This window comes from Stenella coeruleoalba (assembly GCF_951394435.1).
Source record: "Stenella coeruleoalba genome assembly, chromosome: 7".
Taxonomy (NCBI): Eukaryota; Metazoa; Chordata; class Mammalia; order Artiodactyla; family Delphinidae; genus Stenella; species Stenella coeruleoalba.
Genome location: NC_137153.1, coordinates 74,172,280 through 74,187,266, shown reverse-complemented (window position 1 = coordinate 74,187,266; position 14,987 = coordinate 74,172,280).

Below are 14,987 nucleotides of genomic sequence, written 5' to 3'. Positions count from 1 at the left end.
TTGTGTTGTCCAATTTAAATATCTGAGAGTTTACATGTACTCCAAAAGGCATTTCAAAATGAGGCTGCCTGAAGTTTACTTTTGAAACTGGCATTTATTTTTCCCGGTGCTTCTGTGCTCCCCCATCCCCCCAAATACTATTTGAAATCTTGATGATAACATATACAGAAACACAATTGAAACAATAAGGTCAACATATTCTGGGGAAATAGACTAGAAAACGTCGCTCATTTGAAAGTCAGAATAAGCTTCTTTTCTTTTCTTGAGATGGGGGAGTGGTGGGTGGGAGGAAGGTGGGGAAAGGGGCTGAGTAAACTACTATACAGTTTTTCATGAGAAAATGTTGCACTTAAGAGAATTGAAGTAGAAAGGTCAAAAGACTCTGCATTTACTCAGATGAGGCAACATTGTTATTAACCATGGAAGGTTGAGTCCATTTTTAAAAACAAAGACTTGGCTGCTCATTCTTCTGGGCTCCTGAGCACACAGCATCATGAAATTACAGCTTTCTGTTTACTCTTGTCTTTGCCCGGAAGCTCTTAGTAGCTTGACCTTATCTTCATGTAGCATCCCTCCAACCCAACCCCATCCTTTGAGGCCTTCCATACCTTGTCTCTCCCAGATATTCAGATTGGCCCCAACAATGTTGGGGAAGAAGTGCTTGTCTGCTGCATTTGCTAAGTTGGACTGTATGAGTCTGGGACGGCGAAGGGCCATCTTTCCTGGCTGCATGAAAAAACTGTGTGTGAGGGAGAAGAAGAGAACAAACGTACAGAGGATGAAGAGCTCAGAAGCAGAACCTGAGTGAACCCTGAAGATATGTGAAACCTTGGATACAGCTGAGCCTGTTTCACCCTGTACTTCCCAATTGTGTGTAAGTGAATTGCCTAATTTGTCTCAGCTAGTTTAAATTTAGCTTCTAATGATATAACTTTGTCAACCTAAATAGGTAAACTAAGGCAAACTCGAATTACTAGAAATTGAGTCAGGAATAGCAGAGGAACTGCAATTTGGGAAATGCATGCTCCAGCAAGCTACAGGCCAGTCCATTGAGGGTTAGGGTGGGCTGTATTTATGGACAGGGAGTGCAAAGAGGGGGCATCCAGCCGGAGTCCAAGCAGTGAGTTCATTACCCTGAGGAAGGAGAGAGATTCTTGGCGGGTGTTCATTGGTCAGGAGATCATCTTGGTTCTGTGAATCAGGCATTTATGGGGAATCAATCTCTCAGTTCTTAAGTTTCCTTCTTCGGAGGGCACATTGGTGAGATTCTCCGTTTTGCATCTTCCAAGTATATTTCACATTTTTTTAGACTGTGTTACTTAGTTTATCCATTATAAATCAAACAGCATTGCAATGTTACATTGACCAACCATTCTTTTAGGGTCTGTTTTTTCCAGAATGAGAGGGAGTCCGGGACCCAGGTGGTAATTTTAATGTATCAGGGATTCCCTCCCAGACTTTTTTGTTCCTCTCAATCTGATATATTTGAGTTATTTTAAATTGTTTATACCTATTCTGCTATGTAAGCAATACTTTCATTGTTTACAATTATTAATCTCTAATTCCTAGTAAATTGTCCAAGAGCAAACTGGTAAACAAACAAAACACTGTCTCCTACAGTCAATTCACAGATAGATAACATCTGTTCATTCCAGGGAGCTTTTTTTTTTTTTTTGCTGTACGCAGGCCTCTCTCTCACTGCTGTGGCCTCTCCCGTTGCAGAGCACAGGCTCCGGACGCGCAGGCTCAGCGGCCATGGCTCACGGGCCCAGCCGCTCCGCGGCATGTGGGATCTTCCCAGACCCGGGCACGAACCAGGGGACTCTCAACAACTGCGCCACCAGGAAAGCCCCAGGGAGCTTTTACAAGTTAAAAATTTTTAAGCAGCTGCTTTGTTCTAAACTACTTAAAAGTTTTTTCAGTCAGGGATGCCACTTTGCCTGTTTGTCAACACGTTCCACATTTTCTATTGGGTATCTCTGTCACGTTTAAGCAGCTTTTCTTCAAAACAGAAAACCCCAAACCTCTAATAGGATGATCAGTTTTTTATGGCATATTCCTGAAAAAGTTTTATAAGCATCAGAGTGTAAAAGCAGCATGTGAGAAGCATTGCATAGTTTGTCATAAATTTAATCTGCTATAAAGAAAAGGTTGGAAAGAACCAAAATATCCATCACACAGCCTCAATTAAAAACATTATGACAAATTTAGAAAATGGAATAAAATTTGCTGTTAAAAAGAATGAGGTAGAACATACGTGTGATATGGGACACTTCTCAGGATAGATGTTGTGAATAGCATTATTCATTCATTCAAAAACTATTTATTGAGTACCTTCTAAATGCCAGAGAGTGTCTGAGCACTGGGGACACAGAATTTAAGATAGACAAGCTCTCTGATTCTCATGTCCACATTAGTATCGCATATTTCTATTTGTGAGGGTTTTTTTAAGCGTATCTATAAGTATATATAAAAGTATAATTTAAAAATATGCTTGTATGTATATGTATACACATGTACGTATACACATACACACATATATGCACACACATATATGTACATATAAAATGTTTGCTTTGCAATCTTCTGGAAGTATACCTAATAAACTGTTACAGTGATTGCCTCTGGGGAAGGGGAGGGAACTCTGAGGTAAGAGGGAGCCTTCCTTGTCTACTATATATGTACCATATACATATATTACCTTTCCAATTGAAAATAAGTGACTCTTAAAGTATAACTTTCCAATAATTATAGGCAGTATTTGTAACCTTCACTCTACATATATAACCATTGTTTGTTAAGGTAGAAGAGTCATTGCTGGTTGAAAAATTGTGAAACCATGACTGGAAATACTCATTTTCCAGTAAATCTGTCTGCTTCTGTGTGATCATGTCTGGCATTCGGTAATACTTGTGGGAAGTGAATAAAGAGTACAGTACAGAAACTGGAGCAAGAGGCAACCCAAAGTAGAAAAGCATAAACACAGAAGAAAGGGAGAATAATATTAGTAATAAAGAAGTACAAAATAAGGAATGGGTTGGTGAGAATTTTTGATCTACACTAAGAAAACAAGGGGAAAAAAATCAGGAGATACACTGAGCTCAAGGGAGATTTAAGAGTCAGCATTAGAACAGCAGTGAGGCAGTCGAGCAATTTCTGGGTACCAAATATTATAAGGTAGCAAATTCAGAAGACGATTCATGAGAGGAAGAAGAACCAAGGCTTCCTTCAATACAAGGTGTTGTGGAGACTCTGCAGGAACAGAATGGACCCTCTGCCCCAAATTTGGTTCAGACGTCAAGATTAATGATGCCTCCACCACAGCAAGAGGTATGGAAAGGTTTATTATTCATATAACAAGACTTTCTGGAGAGAGCAGAGGAGGCCCCAAGTTTATTCAAAATGACTTGAGAGCAAGGAGAGGAGAGTGGTGTGGGTTTTATTGTGGTTAGGGGCTGAGGTCAGGGTGAAGCTTTCTGCAGGTGGGTAGGGGCTTGTGAGGTTTGAACCACCTGCTGGCATCGAAAGAGGGGGCACCTGAGCTGTCTTGTCAACTTGCCCAGATGTGGGGCACAGGAGGAAGAGGCTTATAAGCCTCAGAAGTCAAATATCAACAACTCAGTCAGGCTCTATTGCACAAGGTCCGATGAATTTAGAATAATTTTCCATTATTCCATTTCCATGTGAAAAAGATAGAATGGGAGAGAAAATTCTGAATTTCTACTGCCTATGTTTTAAGATTGGTAAGGAGGGAGTATGGCTCTGGAGAGAAAAAGATACCCAACGGACAAAGACAGCGTGAAAAAGTCATGAGAAGGATGATACAAGACATTTAAAATGCCAGGCAATCTCAAAGATGATTTAAGGAGTCAGTGGATTTGCAGGCAAGATTGCTACAATGTCAGAAAGTGGCTACAGAATTCAAAGTTAAAGATGGGAACTCACGGGACAGGTTTTGTACCAAAAAAAAAATTTAATTTCAGTATTAAATTTGTTTATATCCATTTTGGCTTGGCAAAATATTTGAGGTGATAAGACCAATATAAAACCAAAGTTAGAAAATATATCTAAAAAAGAACAAGAAGGAAAATATGGTCTCTCCAAAAGAAGGATATGGAGGTCAGTCAGATACAGAAATTCAGCAAAAAGGCAGTCAGTAGACCAGGGCTCGGGCTCTGAAACAAGAAAGGGGATGCTCAAGTCTCAGTCCTGCCACTTACCCACTGTGTAACTTTGAGTAAACAAGTGACTTGATTTTTTTTTTTAAGCCTTAGATACCTCCTCTGCAAGCTGGAGATGATACCAGGACTTATATAGTGGTTGTAAGGATTAAATAAGATAGTATATATAATCTACTGAGCACAGGGTATGGAGTTCAACCAGTGCTGGTATTAACATATTAATATAAAAAGATCCTGAGAGTACTTGGCAAAAAAAGGGAGGAGTGAGGGTGGCTGTTTTGGAGCGTGCATCATCTCATTTAATCCCCATAACAACCCTGTGAGGCGGATACCATTACTATCTCCACTTTACAGATGCTGAAATAGAAACAGAGGTGTTCTGTCACTAGTCCAAGGTAGGCATTGAAGCCAGCTTCCAAGTACAGGTCTCCATGGCTCCAAAGCCTCCAGGCTGTCCTATACCAAGATGCTTTTCTTTGCTACTCCTTAATGGATATTTTTCAAGTGAGAGAGGAGAGGAAGAACAATGGGTCTTAGAAAGAATAGAAATGTGAAAGTCTATAAATGACTATGAGTCAGAAGAAGGGAACCAGGATGTAAAATACATTTGAGAATTTAAAAAAAAAAAAAGGGAAAAATAATGGCCATACGTATATTGTGTTAAAAAATGCAATGTTGGTGGAAATTTTCTTGGCTAGGTGATGGAGGAAATTGTATGTAAATGTGTAAAGTGTTAAGATAGCTTTTATAATTAAAACCTGTGAGAAAGAGATACGAAATTGCTTTGGCAAAATTAAAGGTACTTTACCCATAAAACAGTATTAGAAATGAAGTATTCTTTAAATGCTTCTTGATAATGTTCTAACTAAGGCAGGTTTTAATGGCTTTAATCTTTTAACTGTTTTTTAAAGTTGAGTTTGGTGCACAGTAAGTGGAAAGAATGCATTTATCCGAACAGCTCCTCATTTCCATGTTCTTGTTTTTTGTTGATTTAGGCGGGGGTGTCTCTCTTAACTTCAAATGACCGTTCCAAGACAGTCTCAAAGGGTGGCATTATTATTTGGGTATACATACAAAATTTATGCCAATAGCAACCAATCCTGGTCCCAGTCATTAAGTTTTTAATATTCCATGCATCTCACAGGTTGCTTCATTCAGTATTGTCACTTTAAATTCGTTAACATTTAGTTTCTGAAGAGCCAGAATGTGTGGAACTGAGCAGCAGAAAGAATGTGATGAGAATATCACAAGAAGAAAACAGTAACTGTATACTACAGTTCCAGAATACTATAATGAACAGTCAAATGGCGAAGTCCAAGCAAGAAAACAAGCGTTGGTGTCCTGTCCTCTTGTTCACCTGCCTTTCATAATTCTCATTGAGACACAAGCCAGCCATCTCTCTATACTCCTCCCTTGTGTTCTCCTTAGACCCAAATCCAACAGAAAACTGTACTCCATGGTAACGCAGCCTCTCTGTAAAGACTTTTCATCCATTTGGAAGCTGTAGCTGAGGCAAGAGGACGGATAATGAACAGAATCTCTCCACCTGAGCACTATGGGTTCCAAAGTCTTGCTACTTATTTCTGTAAAATGAATCCAGGTTTATGCAGAGTAGTTTTATATTTCCACATTAGGTGTATTTCTTCTTCTTTTATATTCTTATCTCCCTCAGAAGACACAATGGTAATCAATTTATCAAGCTGGGCAGTCTACTTCCCTCGTACTCAGTAATGATTTTTAAGACTAGACTTTGGCTATAACTTCTGTCAATTTTAATAATATGATAGCTATTTTACCAGCAAAACTAGTTTATTCAGGGGCAGTCGGAGGAGTTGGATTCAGAATATGTGAACTATGGTGGACAAGAGGCAAATCCAGAAACAAGGAAGGGGAACTTGCTTTTATAGGAAAAAGGGGAGAGTTGGAGCAGCTGTAATAAAGAATCCCTTGGAGGAAGTTGGGAGTCCCAAGTATGAAGGCTTCCCATTGGTTGGGTTGCTACAGTTTCTGATTGGCTGGACTGTCCCAGGGCAGAGTTTTTTTCTTCCTGCTGAATGGTAATATAGGTAACACTTTCCTGTCGGAGTTGTATCCGTAGGTTTCTTCCTGTTTGGAGTAACTGATGATACATGGCACCCATGACAGCTCCCCCTACAGGCTTGTCCCAACTCCAACTTTAGCTGAGGTTTCTTTAATTCCACAGTTCATAACAAGTTTGGGTTATAATCAGCCAAGAAACTCTTCTCCTCCCTCTATAATGATGACAAATGGGTCATTTTTAATTTCAAAGGAGAGAATTTTTGCTCATTCTATATCAAAACCCTCTTTTGGAGACTCCAAGGAATTAGTATCAACAATAGATAAGGCAAAACAACCAACAAACATAAACAAGTAGGCAAGACTTTGCAAGAATTAACTTTCATGCTATGATTTGCTCTGGAATGAAAGTCTCTTTTTATCCCCCAATCTGTCTGTCAGATTGATTTTTTTTAAGTTCTCGATATTTTATCAAATCAATGATTTTAATAGCTTTGGTGAGTTAGGATTGACATACAAGAAACTGCATGTATTTAAAGTGCACAATTTATTTTGACATACGTATACCCCTCATGAAAACCATCACAATCAAGATAAACTTACTTATCAGCCTCAAAAGTTTCTCACGCCTGTTTATAATTGCTCCATCCCATTCCTTTCTACTCACCTCTGCCACATACCCAGGCAACCACTGATTGTTTTCTAACACTAGAAATTTGTTTTTATTTCCAAGAATTTTATATAAATGAAATAATACAGTTCTGTTTATTTTGGGGTGGTGACTATGGCCTCATCTGCTCAGCGTAATTATTTTGAGCTTTATCCTTGTAATATTCCATTGCACGGATATACCATAGCTTACTGCTTATCCTTTCATCTATTGATGGGCACTTGGCTATTACAAAGACAGCTTCTATAAACATTTATGTAAAAATCTTTGCATTGACATGGGCTTTCAATTCTCTTGAAATACTTAGGAGTAGAATAACTGTATCATATGGTATGTGTATGTATAACTTTTTAAGAAACTGGCAAATTGTTTTCCAAAGTGGCTATGTCATTCTACTTTCCCAACACTTGTAGGAGAGTTTCAGTTCCTCTGTGTCTTGATTGACCCTTGGTACTATATCTCTTTGATTTTAACCATTTCAGTGAGTGTGTAGTTGTATCCAGTTATGATTTTAATTTGCATTTCCCTAATGACTAATGATGTTGAGAACTTCATAATGTGCTTATTTGCTTGTATATCTTCCTTAGTGAATTTTCTGTTGAAACTTTATGCCTATTTAAAAAATTAGGTTATTTTCTAATTTGGAAGTACTTTATATGGTCTGGATATAAGCCCTTTATCAGATATATGCCCTGAAATTATTTTGTCCAGTTCGTGACTTGTCTTTTTTCTTTTTCTTTTTTTGCAAATGTCAGATGGTTTTTAATTTTTTAATTGAAGTACAGTTGATTTACAATGTTAATTTCTGCTGTACAGCAAAGTAGTTGTCATATATATGTATATATACACACACATTCTTCTTTATATGATTTCCCATTATGGTTTATCACAGATATTGAATATAGTTCCCTGTGCTATACAGTAGGACCTTGTTGTTTATCCATTCTATATATAATAGTTTACACCTGCTAACCACAAACTCCCACTCCATCCTTCCCCCACCCCACCCCCCTTGGCAACCACAAGTCTGCTCTCTCTGTCTGTGAATCTGTTTCTGTTTTGTAGATAGGTTCATTTGGGCCATATTTTAGATTCGGGCCATATTTTAGATTCCACATATAAATGATATCATATGGTATTTGTCTTTCTCGTTTTGACTTACTTCACTTAGTATGATAATCTCTAGTTCCATCCATGTTGCTTCAAATGGCATTATTTCATTCTTTTTTATGGCTGAGTAGTATTCTATTGTATGTATGTACCACATCTTCTTTATTCCTTCATCTGTTGATGAGCATTTAGGTTGTTTCCATGTCTTGGCTATTGTGAATAGTGCTGCTATGAGCATAGGGGTACATGTATCTTTTCAAATTATAGTTTTGTCTGGATATATGCCCAGGAGTGGGATTGCTGGATCATATGGTAATTCTATTTTTAGGTTTTTAAGGAACCTCCATACTGTTTTCAGTATGTACCAGTTTACATTCCCACCAACAGTGCAAGAGGGTTCCCTTTTCTCAACACCCTCTCCAGCATTTGTTGTTTGTAGACTTTTTGATGATGGCCATTCTGACTGGTGTGAGGTGATACCTCATTGTAGTTTTGGTTTGCATTTCTCTAATAGTTAGTGATGTCGAGCATCTTTTCATGTGCCTATTGGCCATCTGTATGTCTTCTTTGGAGAAATGTCTATTTAGGTCTTCTGTCCATTTTTGGATTGGGTTGTTTGCTTTTTTGTTGTCGAGCTGTATGAGCTGTTTGTATATTTTGGAAATTAAATCCTTGTCGGTTGTGTCATTTGCAAATATTTTCTCCCATTCTGTAGATTGTCTTTTTGTTGATGGTTTCCTTTACTGTGCAAAAACTTGTAAGTTTGATTAGGCCACATTTGTTTATTTTTGTTTTTATTTCTATTGCCTTGGGAGATGGACTTAAAAAAAAGTTGGTATGATTGATGTCAGAGAATGTTTTGCCTATGTTCCCTTCTAGGAGTTTATATCATGTCTTATGTTTAAGTCTTTAAGCCATTTTGAGTTTATTTTTGTGTGTGGTGTAAGGGTGTGTCCTAACTTCATTGATTTACTTGCAGCTGTCCGACTTTCCCAACACCACTTGCTGAGGAGACTTTTTCCCATTGTATATTCTTGCCTCCTTTGTCAAAGATTAATTAACCATAGGGGTGTGGGTTTATTTCTGGGCTCTCTATTCTGTTCCATTGGCCAATATGTCTGTTTTTTTGTCAGTACCACACTGTTTTCATTACTGTAGCTTTGTAGTATTGTCTGAAGCCTGGGAGGGTTATGCCTCCTGCTTTGTTCTTTCTCCTCAGGATTGCTTTGGCAATTCTGGGTCTTTTATGGTTCCATATAAATTTTAGGATTATTTATTCTATTTGTGTGAAAAATGTCATGGGTAATTTGATAGGGATCATATTAAATCTGTAGATTGCTTTGGGTAGTATGGCCATTTTCACAATATTAACTCTTCCAATCCAAGAGCATGGGATATCTTTCCATTTTTTTGAATCATCTTCAATTTCCTTTATTAATGTTTTATAGTTCTCAGCATATAAGTCTTTCATCTCTGTGGTCAGGTTTATTCCTAAGTTTTTGTTTGTTTGTTTTTGGTTAGATTTTAAAAGGGATTGTTTTTTACATTCCCATTCTGATATTTCACTGTTAGTGTAAAGAAATGCAACGAATTTCTGTATGTTAATCTTGTATCCTGCTCCTGTGCTGAATTTATCAGTCCTAGTAGTTTTTGTATGGAGTCTTTACGGTTTTCTATCTATAGTGTCATGTCATCTGCATATAATGATACTTTTACCTCTTCCCTTCCAATCTGGATACTTTTTATTTCTTTTTCTTTTCTGAGTGCCTTGGCTAGGACTTCCAATACTGTGTTGAATAGAAGAGGTGAGAGTGGGCATCCTTGTCTTGTTCTAGGTTTTAACAGGAAGGCTTTCAGCTTTTCACCCCTGAGTATTATATTGGCTGTGGGTTTGTCATAAATGGCTTTTATTATGTTGAGATATGTTCCCTCTATACCCACTTTGGTAAGAGTTTTTATCATGAATGGATGTTGAATTTTGTCAAATGCTTTTTCTGCATCTACTGAGATGATGGTGTGGTTTTTGTCTTTTCTTTTGTTGATGTGGTGTATCACATTGATTTGCATATGTTGAGCCACCCTTGTGACCCTGGGATGAATCCAGCTTGGTCATGGTGTATGATCTATTTTATGTGTTGTTGGATTCAGCTTGTTAATATTTTGCTGAGAATTTTTGCATCTATATTCATCAAAGATATAGGCCTGTAATTTTCTTTTTTCATGGTGTCTTTGGTTTTGGTATCAGCGTGATGGTGACTTCATAGAATGTCTTTGGGAGTGTTCCCACCTCTTCGTTCTTGTGGAAGAGTTTGAGAAGGATGGGTAAAATTTCTTCTTTGTATGTTTGGTAGAATTAACCTGTAAAGCCACTTGGTCCTGGACTTCTGTTTGTAGGGAGATTTTTGTTTTTTAAATTACAGATTCTATTTCACTTCTGGTGATTCGTCTGTTCACATTATCGATTTCTTCTTGATTCAGTTTTGGTGGGCTATATGTTTCTGTATAGAAACTTGTCTAGGTTATGGAATTTATTGGCATGTAATTGTTCATAGTATTCTCTTATGGTATTTTTGTATTTCTGCAGTATTGGTTGAGATTTCTCCTTTTTGTTTGTTAATTTATTTACTTGGATTCTCTCTCTTTTCTTCTTGGTGAGCCTGGGCCAGAGACTTGTCAATTTTGTTTACCCTTTCAAAGGACCAGCTCTTGGTTTTACTAATTTTTTTATATTGTTTTTAATCTCTATTTTATTTATTTCCTCTCTGATCTTTATTATTTCCTTCCTTCTGCTGACTTTTGGTTTTGTTTGTTCTTCTTTTTCTAATTCTTTTATGTGGAGGTTAGGTTGTTTATTTGAGATTTTTCTATTTTTTGAGGAAGGCATGTATCACTCTGAACTTCCTTCTAAGAACTGCTTTTGCTGCATCCATACTTTTGGTATGGTTGTGGGTTTTTTTTAATTTATTTTTTAAATTTATCTTTGGCTGCATCAGGTCTTTGTTGCTGTGCACGGGCTTTCTCTAGTTGCGGCGAGCGTGGGCTACTCTTCATTGTGGTGCATGGGCTTCTCACTGCGGTGGTTTCTCGTTGCAGAGCAGGGGGTCTAGGCACATGGGCTTCAGTAGTTGTGGCATGCGGGCTCAATAGTTGTGGCGCACAGGCTTTGTGGCTCCGCGGCATGTGGAATCTTCCTGGTCCAGGGCTCGAACCTGTGTCCCCTGCACTGGCAGGCAGATTCTTAACCACTGTGCCACCAGGGGAAGTCCCTGGTTGTGTTTTCATTGTCATTTGTCTCAAGGTATTTTTAAATTTCCTCTTTGATTTGATCATTGACCCATTGGTCTTTTTAGTAGCATATTGTTTAGTCTCCATGTAATCGTTTTTTTTCTCATTGCCTTTTCTGTGGTTAATTTCTAGTTTTATGCTGTTGTGGTCAGAAAAGATGCTCGAAATAATTTCTGTAGTCTTAAATTTGTTGAGGTTTGTTTTGTGCTACAGTATGTGGTCAATTCAGGAGAATGTTCCATGTGCACTTGAAAAGAATCTGTATTCTTTTTTTTTTTTTTTTTTGATGTATTGTCTTTTTATTTTTTCTTTTACCAGTCCTTTCCATGAGCAAACGTTTTAAACTTTGATGAAGTCTAATTGAAAATTTTGATATTTTATAAATTGTGTTTTGGTCTCATATCTCAGAAATATTTACCTAACCCAAGATCACAAAAGTTTTCCCATTTTCTTCTAGAAGTTTTATGGTTTGGGATCTTATATTTAAGTCTATGATCATTTTGAGTTAATTTTTTATATATTGCAAAATATGGATCAAAGTGGGTTTTTTGTTGTTTTTTTGGTTTATTTGCTTTGTTTTTTTAGTAGGACTATTCAGTTGTTCCAGATGAAAGGCTACCATTTCTCCACTAAATTCTCATGACAATTTTCTTGAAAATTAGTTGTTTGTATGTATGTGTGTCTATTTATAGACTCTTTATTCTGTTCCATTGATTTGTCTATTTTTATCTCCATAGCACACTGTCTTGATTACTTTACATTTATAATAATTATTGAAATCTTCTGGTGTTAGCCATCAAACCTTGTTTTTTTTCAAAGTTGCTTTGAGAATTCTCAGTCTTTCAAATTTCTATATGAATTTTAGGATCACCTTGTCAGTTTCTATAAAAATGTCTGCTAGGGTTTTGATTGAGCTTGTGCAGAATCTAGAGATAAATTTGGAAAAATAATAACAATACTGAGTTTCCAACTTCTGAACAATATGTATTTCTCCATTTATTTAGATCTTCTTTAATTTCTCAGCAATGTTTTGTAGTTTTCAGTGTATGTCTTTCACATTTTTTGATAGATTTATTCCTAAGAATTCTGGGTTTTGATGACATCATAAACCATATTTTTAATTTTCAATTTCTGATTCTTTTCTAAAATATGGAAATACAACTAGTTCTCTTTATAAAAAATTAATTGAGCTAAAACTGACATATAATATGCTAGTTTCAGATGTACAACATAATGATTCCATATTGGTATACATTGTGAAATAATCACTACAATAAATCTAGATTACATCTGTCACCTTACATAGTTAAAAACAATTTTCTTATCTTGTGATAACTTTCAAGATCCACTCTTAGCAACTTTCATATAATCAATACAGTATTGTTGACTATTCACCATTACTGTACATTATATCCTTATAACTTATTTATTTCATAACTGGAAGTTTGCACCTTTTTGACCCCCTTCATCCATTTCTCTCACTTCCCAACCCCCCTGCTCTGGCAGCCACCAATTTATTCTCTGTATCTGTTAGGTTAGTTGTTTTTTGTGTTTTTGTTTTGTTTGCACTGGATTCCACATAAAAGTGGGATCATATGGTATGAACATCACCCTTTAAATGCTTTCGCAGCAACCCATAAACTTTGCTATGTTGTATTTCCATTTTTGTTTGTCTCAAGAAATTTTTTAAATTTCTTATTTGATTTCTTCTTTTCAAAATAAATTTACTTGTTTATTTTTGGCTGCATTGGAGCTTCATTGCTGCACGTGGGCTTTTTCTGGTTGCAGTGAGTGGGGGCTACTCTTCGTTGCAGTGTGCAGTCTTCTCATTGCAGTGGCTTCTCTTGTTGCGGGCCATGGGCTCTAGGCACGTGGGCTTCAGTAGTTGCAGCATGTGGGCTCAGTAGTTGTGGCTCACAGACTCTAGAGTGCAGGCTCAGTAGTTGTGGTGCACAGGCTTAGTTGCTCCGCGGCATGTGGGATCTTTCTGGACCAGGGATCAAACCCGTGTCCCTTGCATTGGCAGGTGGATTCTTAACCACTGTACCACCAGGGAAGTTCCTTTGATTTCTTCTTGAACAACACATTGGTTGTTCAGTAACATGTTGTTTAATCTCCACATATTTTTGGATTTTCCAGTTTTTTCCATGTAATTGATTTCTAGTTTCATACTACTGTGGTCAGAAAAGATGCTCAATATAGTTTTAGTCCTGTTGTGTTTATCAAGACTTGTTTAGTGGCCTAACACTTAATCTGTCCTGGAGAATGTTCCATGTGCACTCGAAGAATGCATATTCTGTTGCTTTGGGGTGGAATGTTCTGTATATTGTATATATCTGTTAAGTTCACCTAGTCTAATATGTTATTTAAGGCCATGCTTTCTTCATTGATTTTCTGCCTAGATGATCTATCCATTGATATAAGTGGGGTATTAAAGCCCCCTACTACTATTGTATTGCTGTCTATTTCTCCTTTTAGCTCTTTAATATTTGCTTTTTACATTTAGGTGCTTCTGTGTTGGATGCATATTTACAAATGTTATGTCCCTAGTTGGTTTGACCCTTTTATCATTATGCCCTTCTTTGTCTCTTATTACAGTCCTTGTTTTAAAGTCTATTTTGTCTGATATAAGTATAGCTACCCCAGCTTTTTTTGTTTTTATTTGCATGGAATATCTTTTTCCATAGATTCACTTTCAGTCTCTGTGTGTTGTTACATTGGAAGTGAGTCTCTTATAGGCAGCCTATAGGTGTGACCTTTTTTTTTTTAATCCATTTAGCCACTCTTCTCTTTTGATTGTAGAATTTAGTTCATTTACATTTAAAGTAATTATTTATAGGTAGGGACTTACTGCCATTTGTTCATTGTTTTCCTGGTTGTTTCGTAGTTCCTCTTGTTCCCATCTTCTCTTCCTCTTTCCCTTTGTGGTTTGATACCTTTCTGGTATACTTAAATTCCTTTCTCTTTATCTTTTGTATATCTACTATAAGATTTTGCTTTGTGTTACTATGAGGCTTACATATAATAAGAATCTTATTTAAGTCAATAACAACTTAAGATTGATCTCATTTTTTTTTTTTTTTTTGCGGTACGCGGGCCTCTCACTGTTGCGGCCTCTCCTGTTGTGGAGCACGGGCTCCGGACGCGCAGGCTCAGTGGCCATGGCTTACGGGCCCAGCCGCTCCGCGGCATGTGGGATCCTCCCGGACCGGGGCATGAACCCATGTCCCCTGCATCGGCAGGCAGACTCTCAACCACTGCGCCACCAGGGAAGCCCAGATTGATCTCATTTTAAAGCTCTACACAATTACTCTATTCCATCCAACTTTCATGGTTTTGATATTACATTTATATCTTTTTATCTTGTGTGTTACTTATTGTTGTAATCATAGTTATTTTTACCACTTTTGTCTTTCAACCTTCATACTAGCTTTAAAAGTGATTAATCCACTACCTTTTCTATGTTTACATTTCCAGTGAGATTTATTCTTTCATATGTTTTCTTGTTTCTAATTAATACCCTTTCTTTTCAGCTTAAAGAAGTCCCATTAATATTTCTTGAAAGACCAGTTTAGTGGTGACAAACTCCTTTAGTTTTTGCCTGCCTGGAAAACTCCTCATCTCTCCTTCACTTCTGATTGATAACTTTGTCAGGTAGCGTATTCTTGGTTGGAAGTTTTTGTTGTTGTAATTTGTTTGTTTTC